This window comes from Gambusia affinis, linkage group LG08 (assembly GCF_019740435.1).
Source record: "Gambusia affinis linkage group LG08, SWU_Gaff_1.0, whole genome shotgun sequence".
In the NCBI taxonomy this organism is placed as follows: domain Eukaryota; kingdom Metazoa; phylum Chordata; class Actinopteri; order Cyprinodontiformes; family Poeciliidae; genus Gambusia; species Gambusia affinis.
Window position 1 is genome coordinate 17587553 of NC_057875.1, and position 23365 is coordinate 17610917.

General features: G+C 36.6%; 1 protein-coding gene across 1 annotated transcript in view; it reads left to right on the forward strand.

Moving 5' to 3' along the window:
• Nucleotides 1–13420: 13420 nt before the first annotated feature.
• Nucleotides 13421–23365, forward strand: part of spon1b (spondin 1b) — a 124638-nt gene continuing 114693 nt past the window's right edge. The window contains exon 1 of the mRNA XM_044125171.1: nucleotides 13421–13500. The gene's annotated coding sequence lies outside the window, so the exon portion shown is untranslated. The remainder of the gene's footprint in view (nucleotides 13501–23365) is intronic.

The window sequence follows — 23365 nt, forward strand, 5'->3', positions numbered from 1 at the left end:
TTCTCCAGAAAAATGTCAGCGCAATAATACTTTACCCTGAGTTCAGAAGAATCCTTATCCACTGATTTTGTGCGATTGTGTAATTCTGCAGCAACTCAAGGGGCTCCAGTCACTCATATCACGTGCATCAAATTCCAAACAAATTGCTGTTTTCCTTTGTTTTTGTCTCCACTTCATCATAAACAGTTTTATTTTGGGCATACCTGTATTGTCTTCGACTAATATGTACACGTGGTTTGATGTTCTGAAACTCTCAAGTGTGACAAAAACGCAAAGTATTTAGGGAATCAGAAAGCGGGTGAAGACTTCTCCACACCACAGCATCTTCTGATGCCACACATCTCTGTTTGGAAGACATATGAGGCAATTTTTGCCGAAGTCCAGTCAAACTTTTCCAGCTGACTTTTGCACAGAACTTTGAATTTTGGTGAATTTATGAAGAAAAGTCGTAGTTTTGTTTGCGGCCATCACTCAGCACACCTCGCCTGCCCGACTGTGTGTTACTGCCAATCTATCCGCTCCTGACAGCTCTGTATAAAACAGCCATATTTCCCTGTGATGTCCCTGAGGGGCTGCCTCTCTCCTCCATCCATGTTCATGCATTCTGTTTTCATTTGTCACTCCTCTGGTCCTCCACCTCCCTCTCCATTTATCAACACTTTATTTTCTCCTTCTACCCTTGTGCAGCCAGTATTCTGACACCAAGGAGGGGGTGTAATCATGGTAATTGGTGTCAAGTTATTGCTTCTTATTACCTCATACGCTGACACGACTTCAAAGGCCCAGAGAAGTTGAAAGGTTAAATTAGTAGCCGTTCGGTGACAGCAATTTTGTGTGACATTTAGAGTCAGATGTAGACTAGGTGAAAATCAGCTTATAATTTTAAACCCATTTAATATTTTAAAAAGGTTATTTGATCTGTTAAGGGGTTTCTGAAATCTGTTCATCAAGGCCTTCTGAAGAAATTGAGCACTAAATGCAAACACAAAATCCACCTGAGCTGCAAATGTTTGCACAAATTCTGCATGAGCAAGTTGTACTTTCACTGAGAAACCCCCCACAAAAAAAACAACATATTTTTAAACAGCGACATTTGAAGTTAAACATATTTAACAAGCTTTAGGCTGATGGAAAAGGTGCTATTTTCCACAATTGCATCATGCTTTCTGTCACAAATCTAGTTTGTCAGAAGCAACGTGCAGAAGAAAAGCAGTTATTTGCATGAGCACAGAGAGAAGACTCTCCATCTATCACTGCTGAAGCTGTAAATGAAATGACAAAAACAGCACACACTCTTCAACTGATCTGTGTCTGTGAGGTGAGGAACGAGAGAAATCGAAAGTGTTGTGATTAAAAATAAAAACTACTTTTGTGTATAAAATAATCAGCATCAGAGGAGGGAAAACTGCTGCCTGAGCTCTTTATATGAATATATTGGTGAGTTCTTTCCTTAATTCATTAAATGCTAGTGAAATGGAGGCAAACAGTAGTCTGTAGCTAAGCTAACTATGCTAAATGGTTGATAATCTCACACAGTCGACCCAACTCTCTTGGAGAAAAACTGGGTTATAAATTGACACTCTTGCCTTTTTCTCTCTCTCCCTTCCTCCATTTTTTTAAAACTTGATTTTATAATTTTTCTTACCAGTATAGTAACAGCCACAGTCGTTCTTGTTTTCCACTGACTGCTGCTGAACATCGTCACCGTCAAGTACGAACGAACCATTTCATGCAGATCCAGGGGGGGTTCAGGGCAAATATGGGCGTGTGTTTTTTGCTCTGGAAGTGGGAGCATTACATTTTTACTGCTAAAAACAATATTTGAGAATACAATATGATTAATTTTGTAATTGACAGGGCCCCAATTTTAGTAAAATGTCTCTGAACAATAAATAAATAAATAAATTGTGGAGGGCCCCCTGTTGGTCAGGGGCCTTTAGAGTGGTCATAGCTCCCCCCCTATCGGCGCCCCTGATTACATGGGACGCATTACAGTGCAAGACCAAATGAATAGTTCCAACAGTGATCAGTTTCACCATCAGTTTGTGTGCACAGCCTTCTGGTTTATTGCTATCTAGTCTGGTCTTTAGGTTTGTTTGTATCCAGTATTTCTAGTGTTTGGCAAGCAGACAAAGCAGAATATAAAACCGTTCCTGTTCATCTAGAACTCTGTTTCATTTGATAATAAAGCGGCATCAGACTCTCAATGCTAGAGAGTTGCTTTTTAGATTATATGTTTTCTTTAAAAAATACATTTTATTAGTTATTCCTGAATGTTTTACCCTGTTATTTTAACCATTGCATTCCTGTAAGTTTATATGAAAAGCTCCGATATATTATATTGCAACAAAAATATAAAGAACAACTTAAAATGGCAAGAGAATGGCTAAACAAGACCAGTTTAAAGGGTTATCTAAAAACCTCCGACCATTTGAAGTGGACTAAAAATAAATCAGAGTTGAATCAAGACTCATGATACTGTTCTCAATATCAAGTATCAACCTGATAAATAGGAAGAAACAACTTACAGAAAAGCTGATGTGACATAGGTAAAATCACTAAATTTGTCTTAGTACTAACACTACTGAGAACCACAACACAGAAACATGAATCTCGACAGCTTGTTAGAACCTTGTGAGCCACTGGGAGGAAAATAGAAATCTGAAGGAAAAGTCTTGCAGCTCTCCCGCGTTGCCAGTATCGTGGATTTGGCTCTTGTGTCCTGAATGACAAACTGAGGCTCTCTGGGTGTGATAATGTCCATTCAGCGGCTGGTCTGTGATTCAGAGGTAATTTCGCAGTTACAGAAATGAGGCTACCCATCAGAGAAAGTATTCCTCACTTCCAGTAATAGATCAACTTTATACACCAATATCTTCTGAGTCTGTCCAGGAGGTTTTTTTTTTTGTTTGTTTTTGTCCGGAGAGCAAACATGTTAACGCACTGTGATAAAAATTGCAACTATTTCTGGGCTAAAGGTTTTACATGGCCATGTCAAACACACTTCAGATAGCTTTAATGTTATAAAAGCTTTCTTTCTTTCGTTGTTTCTTTCTCCCTTTCTTTGTTTCTTTCTTTCTTTTAATCCTTGGTACAAAAAATGTTCTGCTTTATGAAATGCTCAGCCTAATGATGCTAAATACTGAGACTGCAGAAGACTGAGGCTGAGATCTATAGCTAGAGTAAAATACTTTGGATTAAAGCTTATTAATGTGTTAGAATGACTGAGTCATAGTCTAGACTGAGATCAAATTAGAAATCTGTAGCAAGATTTGAAATGTGGTTGCTCTCCTTGCATTCTGAGCATGAGCTATTTTCCAAAGACAAATGGGTAAAATATTAATCATTGTATAAGCTGGTGGAGACACACCTACCATTAGAGCAGAGAAGGTGGTTCTGAACAGTATGGGCTCAGGGAGATAGAGAAAACATCCAAAAAATCCGTTTCATTTTCATCTGTTGAAATTTCGAAAGTCATACATCATTTCTTTCGCCTTCGCAATCATATCCCACTATTTGTTGATCTCTTACATAAAATCCTGAAGTTAGAGAATGTACCAGTAATTCAGAGCTCAGCAAACTGTAAATTTGTCCCAATACAATCTTGGTTTTTAACAAAAAAAATCTCGTGATCTAACTGACATGAGGATGTCCATCAAATAGCAGTTGCAATTACTTGGATTAAATTATCATAATTGTCAGTGTGAGCCGCTTCTTCGTAATTGGAATATTCTGCCTCTTTTATCTCACGGGTTTATTTATTTGGTGTTTTCCACATTGCAAAGTTAATCATACTGACCAAAACAAAACAAACAGACAAAAAAAAAAAGACTCCAGTTGCCAGCACAGAAGAAAAGCACAAAAAGCTACTGCCAGTAATGAGGGCTTTAGTACAATATGAGAGAGCACTAATAAGTAGCACAAACAGACACAAACAAACATTCAGATGGATTAAGAGAGGAAACAAGGCCCTGTAATTGCAGGGAGGAAGTCAGTGGATTCCCCCAAGAGACCAAAGGGAATTGTATCCCATTGGCATGGATTTTAGCTCTGAACCACATGAACTCTGTTCTCCCCTTCCTATCTCTACTGTTTCTGTTCGCTGTCCTCTCTGTCTGAGCGGCTGTTGGTAATTCACTTTGCAGCTCCTCTCCCGCCTCCCTCGCGTGTCTTTCTCCCCCGTCTCACTGTCTAGTTAATCTTCACAGCCTTCCCGGTGAGGGCGCATCAATATCAGTGACATTAACACATCGGTTTATGGGTGTTTCAGGAGGTAGGGCGAAATGTGGGACAGGAGAGAGAAGACAGAGCGGTAGAAACTGAGACGTGTCACATCAATGACAATGAGAGCTGCTCCCACATACACGCGCAAAGATAAAACACTCTTTAATCATCAAGTAGGAAATATTTCAAAATAAAACTGTTTAATAATTTCAAAATTTTAATTAAAGCTCTAAATGCTTTCAATGGTTTTTGTTTTTAATTGATTATTATTTTTTTGGAAAGGTTATATCATGTCAGGTGTAAAAAAAAAGCAAAATAAAACAAATCTCTTCTTACATTGAGGAAAAAATTAATGAACAAGCTCATCACAATCTGGCTCTTGCTTACAAAACCAGCCAACCTCATTGAAGATTGTCCTTGTACTGAACATGACCACATCCTTTCATAGAATGGAATAAAATTACACTTTATTTGCCTGAGATTTCTGCATATTATCCGCAAAGTGATAGACAAATGAACGCACACTAGAATTGAGCAATAACAATAATGACTGAAAATAGTAATGCTTAATTATACAGCTTTAGTAAGAATCCATTTATTTATAAAATTATAAATAAATTAATACATACAGTTTTAATGAGTAAAACAAAAAAAATGGCCTTTTTTATGCTGTACATAAAATAGATTTGTTTGAGAATTTGAAGGTCTGTGCAAAGAATAGCAGGAAAGTAAACGGTTTATTAGCATGGCTGGAAGGAGTGAAAGTCAAAGAGACTAGTGAAGGAACATAAAGATGAACTATAAAAAAGTTGGAAAAAATATAAAACTTCTGGGCATTTATTAAATAGACTTCTATGGAAGAGGATTAGGGCCACCGAAAAAAAAAAAAAGAATTCTGACTTTAAACTCAGAAAGTCAGAATTCTGAAATTAAAGTCAGAATTCTGAGATTAAAGTCAAAATGTCAGAATTCTTTTTTTTTTTTTTTTTTTTGGTGGCCCTAATACTCTTCCGTAGACTTCTGCTAACCTTTTCAAAAGTCTACTTCTGCATTAAATGCATATGACCATCACACTTTTCAGATTATCAGACAAATAAAAAGTAAAAGATTCAAAACAAATGGCTTAATGGGTATGCATGTACCTTTAACTAACTTGAATTATCTTTTCTGCAGTATAGCTCGTGTACTTGTCAGATTTGTTTACTTTCATTTAAAGTCACTTCTTGTATACAATCTTTTCCAACACTGAGGTAAATCACAGTGTCTTTTAGTTTGATTTAATTCATGCTAACCATCCAACTAATATTAAACTGATTATATTCAGTGAATTTACACAATATACAGTCATCCAATAGGCACACAAAGTAATGAGTTCATCTTGAATGTTTTAAAATAATGTTATTAGTTTGGTCATTAACTAAAATTAAAATTAAAATATTGTTTTGCTTGTTTGTAATGTTGGGATATTCCAGCCAGCTATAAATCTGCTTATAAGTTTGTGCTGCTAATTTTCTCTGTGTGTTCAGCTGAAGGTTTTGCCAGTAATGTTCTTCACTGCTCAGGAGCTGAGGGTTGGCTCGTACATCGATTGTCTTGCCCATTGTTCTGAAAAATGAAAGTGAAAAACCGCCCTGTTTTTCTGCTGATTCCTTGTTTTGCTGACATAAAATGAGGTCCTGTCGTGTAAATTGTTTTCTGTCCATCTGGGCCCTGGCACCTCGCAGATGAACATTTCCAATCCCCGTGTGCACCAACCGCCAAGATGTTCTTTTATTCAGGGAGTGCTCCGTTCTTTCCCTCACCACAGATTTACTGACTGGAGCCAAAGTGCTCAATTTTATTGTCATCTGTCCACACCACTCGTTCCCTGAACTAATCCCTCTCATCCAGCTGCTCTGCACACTTTAAACACGGACTGCTGTGAGGAAGTTTCAAATGAGGTTTTTGTTGGGACGACTGTCACCGGGACCCTGCGTATTCTCACTGCATCACCACTCGTGTGTTGTCTACATCTTTCAATAGTTTCTCTGTGTGCTCTGTGAATTTCTCACCAAGCCCTTTCAATGCACTTTTTTGTAGAGAGGTTTCACATGGCAAACCCTGAATTACTGGGTTATTTGATAACTGCCTACAGGTGTGAAGGCGTCGCTCAGCTTCATTTTTAGATTCAATTTCACTTCCTGAGAAAAGCTCAGTTTTTGAAGGCTGCTTCAAACTTTGAAAATAAAAAAACAGGTTCAGCAGTGACATTCAACAGAAAGTCCCTAAGGACATTTCTAGGTCTCTTAACTTTTAAAAAGGAAATAAAGACAAGAAATCTTTTTGAATACCAAAAACGCTCAGAAACTTGTAAATGCATCAGCTCATTAACTTACCCACTTATTTAGTAACTTTTTTATATTTGTAGGATATAAGCAGAACAGTCCATCAATATTGAGAGGAATTAAACATTTAGCTGTGCATTTTCTAAGTTAAATGTTAACTTTTAGGCTGCACACATGCTCATTTACAGATCATACATAATGACTCAAATTCGTTTTCTAAGAGGATTTTTTTTTCTTCATGTCAATTACTTTTAATTTGCTTCACCGACTCACCGCCTCAAGCATCTACCTCCCCTGTGAGCCCATTTACCTGCCAAACATCTGCTTTAGCTATAAAATGTGCTTAATTGAAGGCCTGACTGAGAGTTTTCTTTTTCTTTTTTTTTTTTTTTCAAAAACAGTAACATAATACTGCACATCTTTATTTCTAACTTAAAATAATGCACACTTATATAAAAAAAAAAACAATCAGTATGCATAGAATGATGGTCAGCTGGAAAAGGGAAAATCAAAATTAGGAAAAAAAAATTCAACAGAGTGATTCAACCTAATCAAAGTAGATAATATGTAATTACTTTCAGGAAAATTGTGATGGGATCTGAAAAGCTTGTGAAATATGGAGGACTAAAAGCAGGAAGAAAAGTACGCATATCCATCTCCATAGTAACATGAAAGCGATGAAACGTTGGTGGCTGCACTCCTTGTATGGGATATTTGAAAGAAGCAAAGTGCTCTGACCAGATGAGAACAAAATTAAACATGCGAAATGCAAAACATGGTGGTTGCAACATTGTGCTGTGGAAATTCTTTCCTTCAGCTCCGATAGTCATAGATGAGGACATGGGAGAAATGATTGGCTATAACATGTAATAGGGCAGATGTTCACCTTTCAGCAGGTAAACATGCAGTCAGGACTACATGGAGTGGTTTAAGTCGAAGGATATTCATGTGCTTAGATGACCTAGTCAAAGTCTAGACTTAATCCAATTGAGAATTTATTGAAAGATTTAAAATGTTCACTGAACATGACTCTGACTGTCACTGAACATTGTTGCAAACAAGAAAGAGAAAACATTTTAAGCTTTATTTGTGTAAAGCTGGTATATACTCCAAAAGACAGTGATTCCAGTGAAAGCTGCTTCTATGTATTGACTAAGGGGGTGTATAGGCATAAAATAAAACAAGCATTTTTTTATTCTCACTCACAAATATTCCCAAATTTGTCTTCATCTATCATATAAATTCCCCAATAAAAGACATTTGAGTTTGTGAAAGCAAATAACCCAAACACTGGAAAATACAGGTGATCCAAATTAAATAAATTGAGTTAATTTGTTACAAGTAATCAAATTAAGTTTATTAGAGTGTAAATAAAGAAAGTTTGACAAACTTAATTAAATTACGTGTAACAAATTTAATATTTTTTTAAGTGGAGCTCTATTCTCTTTTTTCAGTAAAATGGGTGAAGAAGAAGTAGTAATACTTTTAACAAGAGCCCACAATAAAACTTTTCACACGCATACTAGACAATGTAATGCCAGTTTATTCTTAGCAAGATCTAGATTTAAATTCAGTTCAGTGACATTAAAATAAATTAATTAATGTTCACAGCTACAACAAAGAATATTGCTCAATCATTCATCCTGTTTTGTTCAAAAATATAGATTGTGTAGGTCGTGACGTCATTCAGCAGTTTGGATACTGATTATGTCATCACACAATCTTTGCAACCTGGCCTTAGCCATCTTTGTTAGTCTCTTATTTATCCCCAAAATAGGTGAGAAAATGTGTAGTTGCACGTCACACATAAAGTTAAAGTCATCCCAGAGAAATGAGACAGACCTTTTAACTACTCAAAGGGGCAACCTCAATATAGCCTTAAGAATTTATCATTTTTATTACCACCTCTTAACTATGTGACCTTTGGATTTTCTCTCTTTGTAGGAAGAGCAATTTAATAAAGACAATTTCCTTCATTCATCTTCCCCTAACCAATATGTTGAATTATGGATTTAAGAGTGAGATATGAGCTCATGCAGCCTGAATAAACTGGTAAGTCCAGAAGGCAGCTCCTCCTGCTAATGCTTTCTTTTATTATCAGCCTTGAATATTCGGTGCTCCTCTTTTCCACCAGCATGTACAAGCCAGAGGAAGTTACTCATTTGTTTCCTAATGGTAAGATGAAGAAATTAGATTATTGTTCAGCAGACGTGAGTAGCGGATAATGTCTCAAAGGGGAAAAAAGTTATACTGAAATGAAGAAATAGATGTGTGTTTCATCTGGCTGGCCATACGTTCTAAGCAGTGCAATCATATCAGGTGGAATGAGGTCCATCTCTTACATAGGTTTTTTTGTTTTTTTTCCCACACCACTCTCTATATCTTGTTTACTGGCACTTAAATAGTTTTTTCCTCCAAGGGCTAATGCAGCCAAATGGATAAAAATGATCATCTTGCTGCCTATTGAATGAATAAATCAAGGCAAAGCCTTGGGTCTTTCACTTCAATACCCTTTATATTTTTTTGGCTTTGTATGTGAAGTCAAAGTGAATAACTAACATTACTGAAGGTGCTGGTGGTATACGTCAAAGATTAAAATAAAGCTCATGCATTATTATGCACTTATTTTAAAAGACAAATCTAGAAAAAATTATGCCTTAAGCAGCTACTGATGTCATTTCCCCAGAATCAGAGCAACTATTCTTAGTTGGCCGTTAGGCCAGATACACGTTTTTCTTTTCTTAAAAAGTAGCCTTCTCCTGTATCATGCAATGTTGCCCCAAGACGATTAACTAAAATGTAGTACAAATGAGTTCTATCTTTTATTGCTGGGCACGTCCCCAAGTATTGATCCAAAAGTGAAGTAGAAAATCTTACTAAGGATTGTGAATAAACAGGCACTATGGAAAACAAAAATCACAATAGGCTTAACTGGAGCAGTTCTATTGTGGTTTAGTACAAGAAATAAAACAGGCTACTGTAGTTTATTTTATTAAGTCAGCAAAAAACAGACTTTGACTATACTGTTTTGCTTTTACAGTAAAACAATAGATGTTTAAATAGATGTTACACAGCGAAATAGAAGGAGTTCAATTTAACTGCACATATCACATTGTGGAATGCAGATTCTTTGAAGATTTAAACTTTTAGCCCTTCAAAGACGCTCTATTATGTCTAGAGCCAGAAACCCGTAAAATCTCAGAGGAGGTGCAAGCAGAAAATGTACTACGTTCCTATTAAAAAAGGATAGGTATGTATCCGCAAGTACTTGTGCTTTGCAAATGATTCTGCAATACAGTTTAGGTGGGTGAGATTGAAGTAAGTAAACATGCACTTTCTTACGGAAGCTTTCATAACCAAGAAAATACAGTGTTGTTTTATACCTGAACACATACAGAATATTTATGTGCAGAACTAATGCAATGGTGTGAAATAACTTTAACACAAAACAGAGACGAATCCCGCTCGTCACTGTACTCTCCCATTTGGAAACATGAAGGTTTCTCTTACAGCTACAGCGGAGGAATAAAAAAAATCCATTCATCTTCTGAAGGGCCAGAAATTAACTTTTGCTATTGTTTTACTTGGCAGTTCTGGATTTGAAAATACGTAACATTTTACTTCTTTCTTTGGATTTGAGCTTTGTGTGGTTTTGTGTTTATTCTGATTGGTTACTGTTTCTCTCGTCTCTGTCTTCACCTTTTGTGTGTTTTCAGGTGTATTAGTTCCTCTATTTTCATGCTCCATCACAGCTGCAACCGATTGCTACTCAGCAGTTTTCACTCTGCAGATTTTTATACCTCTGACTTGAGCATACAGACACCATCTACTAAAAAGAAAAAAACAGTAATAAAATGAACAGTAAGACATATTAAACAGTATAAAACACCTGTCTTGTTATGAAGACCACTCAAGGAACCTTTAAACAAGAGGTTGCATTTATGCAGTGGCACTCACAAATGCAAGCATATTCACTTACCAATGCACAGATTGGTAGTCTATTTTGGATTAATTTTTGACAAATCCCAAGGCTGCAGACTCCACCTGAGATCTTCAGACTGGATAAGGCTTACGCTTCTGTTGTGGTATGGAAACTGTAAGTATCCATAGACCAAAAATTGCTCTTTCTTGATGTAGAAAAATAGACAAAGGATCCACAAAAAAAGACCTTTTAAACAAAATAACAGAAAAAGGAAAAAATTTCTGCTGTCACTTTGCTGGTTTTCAACTCTCTAATACAACCTTTTTTAGTTGACTGATATTCCAAAGTGTGGTCTTAAATACAGCTGAGCTCCAGTTCTCCAAAACAGAAAATAACTTCTCAGTCTGCCAACAAGAGAAATTTGTTTTTCAGTGGAAATAAAAAGCAAAAACAAGAACTTACAATGTTAAAATTAATGTGCGTATAATCGGTTTGAGAAGGCAAGTATGTATGTTGTAAATGTTTTGCCAAAGCAAAGGCAAAAGAATAAAACACTCCATGTCTCTTCATGCAACTTTACTGCAGCTGTTACAATGGTTGTTAAACAATGGCAAAGCAGTTGAGAGTGTTAACAACATTCAACATCTCTGATTGCACAGCTCTATCACTACTGGTTTTATTTTGCAAAAGTAACCTTGTTGTGGTGACTGGTTTGGGCCAATAGCTGGCATTGCTCTCACAGTCGGTGATTTGGGACTTTAAGTTGAAAAGTATCCTGTCAAGCAGCAGGGCTCCCATAATAACCAGATTAATCATTTGAACTGTTCAGAGTTCAGCAAACTAATGAGTTTCCATAACAACCGAGTCACGATTGAAAGAAATGCATTTAATCAAATGAGAGATGAAAAGGAAGTTTTGACCAACAATTAAACTGTGTTGCGCAAGGTCACCTTCATGAACTGAATGCTTTGTTACATCATGAATCAATTAGCATGACAACTATCCCATTTGATTTCATTGATCATCTGATTCACATATGTTGCTCTCCTTCTGTAATTTGCTCACATGTACAGTACTTGAAAAATTTATATAAATTAATTTTTTTTCAAAGCTGCTTTAAGTAATACATTTTCTTGTTACAAAACAGAATGTTTCTAAAATCGTGACAGAAGACAAGACCTCCTCTATCGTACCATGTTCTGTTATCTCAGTAATACTTCCATGACTGGAGAGACCAATTAAACATTTAAGAAAGAGACACTCCCCTCACCTTCCTGAAGCAGAACAAAATCAGATGAGCAGACATAATTTGGCATAGTTTTTTAAAGCTTGATGGTTATGCTTATGGCTACTATTAAGCTTTCAGCTTTTACTCAACCATTCATTCATAATATATGGCTTGGGCTACAGCAATAATAGGTCCAGTAACAAGCTTTATAGCTTGTGTATTAAACGAGACTGTTTTTTCTAATAATGAGAAACATTCTTGTTATGATGTGTAAGGTTAGGTTATTTTGTAACCTTATCTTCCTCAAAACTTCTTCACAGGTTTAACTCTGGGATGTCTGGTCTAATCCTTGATCTGCACATTGTAGCAAAACACAGTGAAGTTTTGGGCTGCAGGGTGACAAAATGTTTTGATACTTTTGCAAGGTATTGTTATCTAAGGAGAAATGATAGAAGCAGAAAGTATTTAAGAAAGAGTGGAAACTAACAAGAACTGTAAGGAATCAAAAACTTTCAAACATTGTCTGGGCAATCCTGTAGACCTCTGCATAGGTTCAGGAAGAAAGAAAGAAATCAAGCAAAACAAAGCAAATGCTTTTGGCACAAGGAATATATGTTGGATATTGTACCAGGACTTGTGCTACACCCTGCATGCAACAGATAAGGCAGGGGTTATTTTCAAAACTATTTTTATATAAAATATACATGGTTGTTTTTGGTTGACAACACCATAAGTGGACGAAAGCTTTATAACACTGGAATAATCAAATACAGAATTTAAAAGTTTTGTAAAATTCCTTGACGTTGCATGTGAAAAAAATTTTAAAAAGTTCATTAAAACCCCAAATTAATATATGTTCATAATGAGTTGATTAGTGTCATTGATCTATCCAACATTGTATTGATTAAGATGATGCTTTATGAGAACCTCAGCAAGACTCTTGTTTTTTCTCAGAGATAAATCTTGGAAATAAATCTACTCTACCAGAGGGAAGAAATCATCCTGGGAGGGAGGCAAAACTATCAATGCAAAACTTAATTTCGTTCAAAAACAATACTGATTCAAACTCTCCTTTACTTGTTTCTAGCAGCTGCAGACATGTGACTTTAGCAAGATAACCCTGCTTTGCAAGCTTTGTCCAACTAAGGCAAACATCCGCAGTCAGACACAAGCTGGTGAACATGTTGCTGATAAATGTGGCACGTAGAAAGAAAGCTGTGTTTGCAGACACAGTAAGAATAATTGGAGTTGCTTTGTTCACAGTACATATGTATAGCAAATGAACAAAGTGTTATAAATTTTCAAAACTTCTTAACTGCACTTTCAAATCTTCCAAGTTTCATACTGTCAATAACATTCTCTGTAGAAAAAACTACTTTTATACATTTTTTAAAGACAGTACATAGATAAAGACCCAGAAAATTTTACAACGTTCAACATTTCAGTTCCTAATTCCTTTGTTTTTGATATTAAGTATATGTAACTCACACACATTATGCATTAAAGATTTGTTTATTTTATATTGAGAATAATTTATTTACACTTTATTATGAGCATTTCAGTTATATAGGAAAAATCATTCTAGCAAAAGTTATTCTAGCATTAATTTCTAATTTGTTGAGTCTGAGGTGAATGGGGTTGTGGAGTGCGCCACAAGAGGGCAGTGTAGAGTGAAAGCAGTAGGTCCGCCAGGTGGAGGGAACCTTGTGATCAGTGTTGCAGCTTCCGCTCACTTTAAGAAGCCAGCCTCCGTCAAACAGAACACGCTGTTTCCCGTCTCATCATTTCTCCTGTTAAGTCAGGTAATATTGCATAAAATGCATACAAAATCACATATAGCAGGACTGTATATGATTTCGGTGCTTCATAGTCAACTGATGTGTGATTTTCATGAAGTTAAACTTTGACAACGTAACGGTTGCGCTCGTTACGAAACATTGAGGAGGCTGTGTAATGGCGGCGATCCAACACCACTGTAACTCTGAGAGTGTAGCATACCGGACGCTGTATGAAGGTTAGAAAAGTGGTTCTGGTAGCACTATTAGCTTCATTAGTACATTTAATGTTGGTTGTTATTGCTTTGGGAAAATATAAAAATGATTGATTGGCAGACCAACCAGAAGCAATTGGGAATATTATTGGGGCCTGCCCATAGCAATGCATAAGTAGAACTTAAGTCGTCACTGCTCCATGCATTGCATGGCAGGCACCTATTGTTCTACACCCAATAGAATGTCTCTTTATTATTATAGTAAACTTATTCTTCCGAGCCCAGCCACAAAAGTGGTATCAAACGCTTTTATAAGGAATCGGACTTACGATGGCGATGTAAAAGCGAAAAAACAAAATTTCCAACTGCGCAGAGCATAACTGACGCTTTTTAGAGTGAGAATTTAAGCAGATTTTTGACCCCAAAGCGATTTTGAAATCGCCGTCACGCACACAAATATCGCCCGATTGGTATCAAACTCGGTCATGACATTGATACGCATGCCTGCTCCGGTAAAATGTGTTCGATATTTCTCTAGCATTTACGGTTTTCTGTCAAGGTGCTTCAGAGTGAAATTATGGGACAGGGTAACTGACGCTCTCCCTGATTCACTTCCATGTATTTCTGAAAAGTTTCTGCACAATTTTTTGTCTCATCACTGCAATTACTGTGAATGAGGTAAAAATATGAATTGCGGTACTATCGGAGCTGACAAATAGCCCTCTTATACGCTTCAAACGGTTTTCAAATATGTATTACGGTTCCTGAACGGCAAAGGTTTGTTCGGAGTGCTTTTTCCATTTTAATTGGCTGGGTGTCTCACAAAGATAGAATTTTTTTTCCCACTTTCTGTCTCAAACACACTGACAGTTATCAGCTGATCCATTACCATAGCAACGGAACACATGAGGCCAGAGCAGCTGATTTATGGGAGGACACTCTGGAATGAGCTGGCCTTTGGAACTACTTGTGTTTTGGGCATTTTATAACAGATTTTAACAAACCATTGTTACACACAGGATTATGTGTAAGTTTTAAATAAAGCTTAATGGAAATTTCCCAATAAAAGCCCCAATATTTCTGTCAGGTCAGTGCAGCCGTGAATTATCTTTTCCTCTCTCAGGTTATGGCACTGGCTTGCGCAGATATTAAATAGGACTATCAGAACACCATATCTGTAGATCTAACAAACACTCAGTTAAAACAGAGCTTCCATTTAGACCTACTGGCAGTTTAGGCCAGTAACTAAGGAATTTAACCCAAACACTGTTAGGCATTGGATTAGTGTGAGCATTTAATATGAAGCTTATGTTTATTTTCAAAATAAAAGCCTTCATATTGCCCTCAGGTTAATGCATCGCCGTAAGCGTACAATAATATTAGAATGCTTTATATTCTTCTCTCAGGTTAGGGATCTGCCTTGCGCAGCAAGGCAGATCATTAAGATAATACTTTTACCTTAAATAAACTATTAGCTATTTTACTTACTTATTAGTCATTTTAAATATACTGAATTGAGTAAGTCAATTACAGAAAACATTCTAATGATCCCCCACATGCTATTGGCAACACTTAGGTAAAGATATGTTTGGCCTGCTTTGATCAGAAAAAGTAACTGCTTAAAACTATTAGTATTCCATCTCTCCCTGTGTGTTTCATTCTCATGACAGTTGAGCTGCTCTTTAGAACTACAAAGACTGAAGGTTAGAACTACAACATGGTGGAACTGTCAGTTACTACAGAGGAGGACTGAGCTGGCCTTTAGAACTACTTGTGTTTTGAGCATTATAGAAACGATTTAACACATTCACTGTTACACATGGGATTAGTTTGACCATTTCTTATGATGCTTACTGAAAATTTCAAAATAAAAGCCTTGGCAATTTTTACATCATATATTTGCTCATTTTTGCTTGACGTGATTGGTTTATCCAAAGCACTCTTAGACACTGGATTAGTGTGGGCATTTAATATGAAGCTTACTGCAAATTTCAAAATAAAAGCCTCAATATGCCCCTCTGAATAGTGCACCGCCAAAGGCGGTGCAATGATATCATTTTACATTATCTGGTTCTCTCAGGTTAGGGAGCTGCCTTGCGCAGCAAGGCAGTTCATTAGCATTAGCCATTTAGCTTAAATAAGCTATTACCTATTTTTCTTACTTATCTGCCATGTTTAGTATTCTGAAGGAATTAAGTAAATTACAGAGAACATTCTAATAATATCCCACATGCTACTGAGAGCATTCACGCTAACATTAGCATTTTTGCTCATTTTAGCTAATACACTTACTTTATCATACTGAATGGTGCATGTCCAGTTTACTTAACATTCTTGTGATTCTATTGATTACATTGCAGCTTTCTTTAGCATTGATGCAAATTCTTAGCATCAGAACGCTGGGTCCAAACCGACGGGCACACTTTGGCAGGCCCCAGTTAAATTTCTTCAGGAATTTTCTAGTTTCAGTTGATATTCAAGTAACTAAGTAACTAAAATAAACCAGATAAGTTATGTGGAAGGCTACAGATTCATGGAAGTGAAAGCAATATTTTCTGTATGTTCATATATAGACACATTAAATTATTATAGCCACTTAAATGATTTATGTATATCATGTAAATAGACAGAAATATATATTGGAATGCATTTTTGAGTACAAATTTTAAAGGGAGGCTGCCCTGGAAGTGCCACATGTTTCAAAATAGGATCACATGAACATAGCTTAAACCCCCAGCTTACCAAGGCACCTGTTGTGCCGACACATGGGAAAGAAATTCTGTCAGGCATTACTACCTTGGCACGATACCAGCCAAAATAGAATCAAACGTTAAATCATGTTGCTCAGACCATCATTAGCAGACCTTAGCATTATAATTCTCATCCATATCGCTGGATATGGGTTCACCAACTGGTTATTAAGATTGGGGGAGTAATTTGTGGAAAACAGACGTAAGCCTTGCAGTAGCAGCCTGCTCCACAGACAGAACTGCACCCCCTCTTTTGAATGTTAGAGCACGAAGAAAAAAAGAGCCTGAAATATAAACAGTTAAAATACGTCCATGAACATTTACATTTATAAAATAAGCGTCCCAAAGATAAATCACCAATATGAAATAATAAACTATGAAAAAAATAAATGAATAAATCCTAAAATAGATCAATTATACATTAATTGTGATTAACAAAATAAGCTCCCCATTACAATTTATTCATATTTATTTTGTTTGTGTGTCATAGGAATATTTATTCATTTAAATTATGTTTTGTCTATTAACATATGTCTTAAATATCTAAATTTGACCAAAGAAGTACAAATTTAAAAAATCTGTCAGGTGAAAACATGTTTTTTTTTTTTCACAGCTCTGTATATGTGAAAACATGAATAAAGTTTGTTTGAATGTTGTTTTTGTTGAATCCCTGAGGCTGCTTGCAGTTGCTGCACGCTGATAAATGTGGTGCGACATGCTCTTCTCCGAACTGGAAATGTTTTGCTGTCTTCTTCCTCTTTGCTGTGTCAAGTCAAAGTATGCAGATAGCTGCTGTTTGTCAGGTCGTGTACATCTCAAGGCAGGAAGATTTGAGCTACCAGTGACAGGCGAATGTGTGTGTCATGAACGAGGGAGTGAAAATACTTGTTCCTTAATATGTTCAGTTTACTGCATTTTCCAAAGTCAAACATGAAATTATGACATCTCAGTTTACGTTTTATTGATGCAGCAGTTTTGGCAGTCTCTTTCTTGTGTTCAAGTCCCATCCATAACTTTGTGGAGCTTACACATTCTCTACACATGCCTTTTCCAGGTATTCCAACTTATGATCACCATGAACTATACTATAAGTACTCCCTTTTTGTCTTCATTTGAGAGACACATTATACACCATGTACTGAAAAACATTTGTGGGTGTTTTGCTGACGCCTTGTGTAAATTTCAATGTAACAAAGCTTTTGCAAAAGGCCTACGAGATTTTTATTTATTTATTTTTTTCAGCCACGACTTCATTCTTTCCTGGCTGTGTGAGCTTTCCTCTGTATAATTTCATGCCATTACACATAAATGGTGTACCACTTTGGACCCATTTTGTTGTATCATTCCTTTAGAGCTTTTAGGCTTCTGCACATCTTTCCAAATCCTTCTACTCTGTTAAAATGTCATTCCATATGGTCCAGATGAAAGTTGCAGACTGTCATTTCTTCACAATAAAATGGCAAAGTGAGAAGAGAAAGTCCTGTCCCTGGACCTGAATCAATATCACATTTTGTCAGTTTTATAAACTGCATGAGACTGTTATGTTTTCAGCAGCATAGGTGTTACTGGAAAACCAGAGTGACAAGAACACAGAGAAATAATTATGGAAACTTATTCATTGTTACTTTCCTGTTGCTTTTCTACAAATGATTTGAATTTCTAATTAAGGTGATTATTTTATGCATTCTATGCCAATCATAATTTAATATTTATAGAATGACTAGAGGGTTTTCCCCAGGAATCTTGCTAAGCCCGGTGGTTGGGGCTCCGAGGTGGTCCGCCATGTTTTTGTATTAAACGATGTTGAGTAGACATGAAATGTACGAATATTACTGGGTAATTATATGTTAAGGGAAAACGTCAGTGTAGTTAATTTTAAAGCTATATTGAGGTTTGTACTCATTTCTACTGTAATATACTGGAGGACTTTACTACTTTATTTAAAAGTACCTGGAGTTCATTTAGTAATAGAACTTATTCCATTAGTTTCTCAAGCATCTTTTGTTCATTTAGTGGATGCATGCTGGTGTTTTGAACTTGAGTACATTGCACTATAAAGATTTTCTAACTCTTTATCTTGATTTAAGCTGTAGAATAGTCACTGGTTACTCAGATTCATGAAGATGACTTTAGTGTGATCTACCTGGAAAACTTGTCAGGGTAGCCTGCTTTGCTACAACATAAAGTTACATGGTGCAGAGAATATTTTGTGATAAAACTACAGAATGAGATAGTTAAGAGTATCTAATTACACATAGGCCTCAGTGTTTTTTAATCCTAAGAATTTTGTAAAAAGCACTGAAACAGTTTTGAGGCATTTTTTCCGACCAGGTGGAGATTGTTAAACATTTGCATCAGACAGCATGTTGGCATTGATCTGAAATATGTAAATGTGTGAACTTGAAATAGATGGTGTTTAATCTGTGTTATAGCGGTGTCTGTGATAAATCTCACTCTACTAAGGCAGCATGTGGTGCCATTTGCCGCACAAGGTCGCTTTTTCTCCTCTTGAGCACCTGACCCCCAAAATGTGGGTGTACACCACTGCTTACCTTGTTAAATATATTTACTTCAAACTAGTGCCGTGAACACATATCTATGTTTTAAGATGAAAACCTTTCTGTAAAATGAGAAAGTAAATTATTTCTCTTGAAGCAGGACGTCCACTAAGCTGTTTCTGTCTAACCATCTGATAGAGACAGATGTTAGTGGGTCTGAAATTGTTGCTATCAGCCCACCCCACACAGTGAAACGCATCAAACTAACTTTCCCAGCAATTCCCACAAAGGTTGCATCAATACCACAACAAATGAACATCAAAAAAGAAGCAACGTCTGTGATCCATACAGTGAATTTGTCCGGTCATTTGCATGTGTGGCCTTTCATTTGTCAGTGCCATGGCATTTTAATCACTGTGTTTGTCCCAGGCTGCCAATGTTGATTCAGGGCTTGTTTGATCAGTCTGCCTCTTGTAGCATCCAATATGTCAGCGAGTGATAACACTCTCCCACTGTGTGAGTCCTCTGAAGGGCAGCTCTCCCTGCATGAGAAAGACAATCAATTTCTGTCCCAGTCACAGATATTATTAAGATAGGAGATGAGTGATTCAGAGCTGGTGTTGTGTCATGTTGCCATGCTGATCCACTGGTTAAACTCCTGCATCTCACAGTGTGAACATTTCCTCTGTGGAAATCTTCATCTGTGTCTGAATGTGGTTCTCACAGTTTCTTCTCACACCTAAAACCCAAAGTCAAGTTGATGCAGTCTGTTGGACAGCTTTTTGAAAATATAGAGAGTTATTCAAAAAAACCTTGTCTCCAATGGACTGTGTGAAGTTGGATTTAAAATTCATATTGACAGTTTAGCAGAATAGATTTGATTAATTTGCACAAGCTTGAACTGAAGTCCAGGTATTTGGATATGAACTGTGCAATTACTATTCTTCTGCTGTGAATTGATTACGGTATATGTTAATTGACTTAAACATAACTAAGAGAAATATGGCTGGTTAATATTTCCACCAGCAAAGCAAAAATGTATCTAAGGCTGTTTTTGAACAAAAAAAGGAAATTATGTGATTAATCAAAGAATTTATAGTGGTCACACAATCTATTTTTAATAGCATGTAATCTTATTTCATCTTATATAGAAATTCATTGGTACATGTAAAGTGTCTGGCATCAAACCCCATTTTTTTCTACTTTTCAAACTGATATACTGTAGTAGTGAAAAAAAATAAATCCTGTATAATTGAGGTTTGTATCCCTCCCACTCCCAAGGTCCCACTTTATCACTGTGTTTAGTCTTCCCCAAGCATGGCGCTGTGCTTTATGACCAATCAGCACAGCACCATGTGGATCATCCAAAACACTGGGGTCCAGAAGTTCAACAGCCCATTTATATGAACTTCTGCAAGTTCTTTTTAGAGGGAGACAAAGTTATCTCATGACAAATGTTCTAAACAAGTTGCTCAATCCTTTTCTTATTGTCCTGTTTTTAATTATTAGCGGTGTCTTTACTGGCACTGAGTTAGCACACACTGCTAAGTTAAACACCAGCGTACTGCCAAAACCCTTACTTCCATAAAGGTGCTTATACTTTCTGGTGATCAATAATCAAGAGGATGATGCCTGACACGTTTCTTGTTATTTTCTGTGAAACCAGCAAAGGTGTGTTTAATTTTTTTCCAGATGAGTCCAAATGTTCCATGTACGATTCAGATTGCTATGGAGAGAGAGCGACTTCGACCAGTTTTCTTAGAAAGAGCAGTTAATTGCTTTCCATGTATCATCATCATATCATGACATATTACTGCCCACACTGATTGTTTGCACTTTTTTCATAGTTCAAACAATGTAGTTTTAAAAACATGAGGATTTGTTATCTTTATCACCTTTAAGCGTTTTCCATCCAATATCTTGAGTTTTCAATGAAGCATTCAAAATGGATTTCTGAAGCTGTTTACAAAGAGTCCTTAAAGATTGCCATTATAAATGTGACTCATAATATTTTTTTGGGATAACAAAACACTCAATAAGGCTTTTGGACATGAAATGAGAAGCATAGACTTCTTGCATGAATTTATATTACTTTTACACAAAAACTGTATTTACCATTTTTTTCTACACAGTCAATTTTGCACCATAAACATCAACTATACTGTAGTTAAACAGAATTGCCAACTTTCTCCTGATCTCTGCTGTAAAAACAAAACTTGAAATGAATCACAGCTTTAGAAAACCAGGTGCAGTTGAACCGGAAGACAAATAGTTTAACAAATTGTGTAAAAAAAACCAAAAAAAAAAACATAACTCTCCTTGCACCTGAAAAAACATGTCAGTGGTGAAAAGAAGCTATCCACATTGCCGTAGGAGAGACAGACTGAACAGACTGCTAAATAAATCAAGTGAGCACACTCTGTAGGCTCGCTGAGAAGATAGCCATAAACCTGCAGTGGACACCTGAATTTATCTCTCTGCGGTCATCTATTTTCTCTTCTGTCACACACCCTTCTTTCCCTTCACTTCTTTAGGAGATTCTCAGCACAATTCCACATGTTGTCTCTCAATCTTTGCAGCTTTCAGCCCACATGACTCAAATATATACAGACTGTGAAATGGAGATACTCTTAACATCTCCCACAAGTCCAGGAAATACATTTCTTTGACAATCAGAAAATTTCGCACAAGTAGGTTGTATTAACTTGCCATATACAGTCATGCTGTTGTTGAATTTATGTTGGAAATATTTTTTCTTTTGCCCCTAAAGGCAATTAGAAGCTCTTTTGTTGTCTTGACAATTTCTAAGCTGGTTTCAATTTGCAAGCACCATCGGGGACAAAATATTTTGCTGCTGTATTATAGAAGATAGTAAAGTGGTTCATTATTGAAGAAAATTGTCATTTAGTTTTCATTAGGTCTGAAAATACTGGCAGAGACCCGTGCAGCCAATGAATAGGCCCTGTCATGTTGTTTACTGAGTCTCTAATGCCGGCAACAATTACAGTCACATCAAAAACATTTGAAAGGTTTATTGAAGATAAATATTTTTGAGTTGACTTTGAGAGGTAGGAAGGATGAGGGGTCCTTGCTGTTTGAGGTGATGTCAGTGGTCTAGGCGTAGCTGAGTATATCAACAGAAACAGAGTTTGACTGGGAGCTGGTGAGTGTCTGACTGATGGCAGTGCCTCGGTTTGTTTCCAGGGTTCAGCGGTGGAGTGGAGAGCATTTGAGGATGGACAGGCATCCTCAAATGGGTGAATGATTTAAGTTTCCAGAAGCTCAGCTGGAGGAATAGCAAGCGGACTTATGCAGGAGATTCTCGGAAAGAATCTTTGAGGAAGCTGTGGAGACGAGGAAAAAAGTTGCAGGGAACCAGGAACGATTTGCGAACTGATGAGGAGGGAAAATCTGTTCATAAACCAGAAAAATCATTAACAATACAAAGGGATTTATTTAGTAAAAGCTGTTAAAGAGAAAACAAAACCAGATGAATGATGTGGTTTTGTTGCAATGCTGAAATAAATGAAATATCCAAAACAAGTATATCATATCCTACCAGTTACTGTGACTAAATCCAACGGACTCTTCCTCCATGTCCGCTGCTTTGTCCAAAAAAGACAATCAATGTAAAATATGGGAAAGAAGGCAGATGTAGAGACAAGTGAATCTTTTCGTTATACTTACTTATACCGCCTCATGTCTTCCTGTGATTCAGAATATATCCCTCTTTCTTATGTAGAATCCAATCTTAATGAACCACACCTAAAAGTTCTGCCTATCATTACGTCTGATCTGATTGAAATAGTAAACTCATCCCTCCTATCAAATTTTTCCCCATGTTTAAAAACAGCAGTTGTCTAACCACCTCTAACGAAGATTAGTTTGGACCAACTACAATTGCAGAATTACAGGACAGTCTCCAAGCTACCATTCACCAAAAATGAATGGGAGATTCAATAGTTAATTAGTTTCTTAACAACGACCACCCGCTTTGACGTCTTTCAGTCCGATTTCCGTGCTCACCACAGTACTGAGACTGCCCTCGTCAAAGTGTTCAATGACATCCACATAAATACAAACTGTGGAAGAACCACAGTGCTGGTTCTGTTGGACCATAGTGCAGTATTTGAAAAGTTGACCAAGACCTACTACTAAAGAAACTGCAGAGCTGTGTTGAACTTGTTGGTACAGTGTTTGATGGTTGCACTCTTACCTAAACAGTAAACTTCCTTGAGTCAATAGGTAATTTTTCATGAAAGCGGACAATGTCACACGAGGGTTATATTTATTTATATAAAAGAAATGTGTGTACCGGCATATATAATGTCATTTGTTCATTATCTGCTAAACTTTATGTAATATAAAGATAAGACTCCCTATCATAAAGGTTGCCAAAAGCAGCAAGGAAGAGAAACATTGAGCAGAG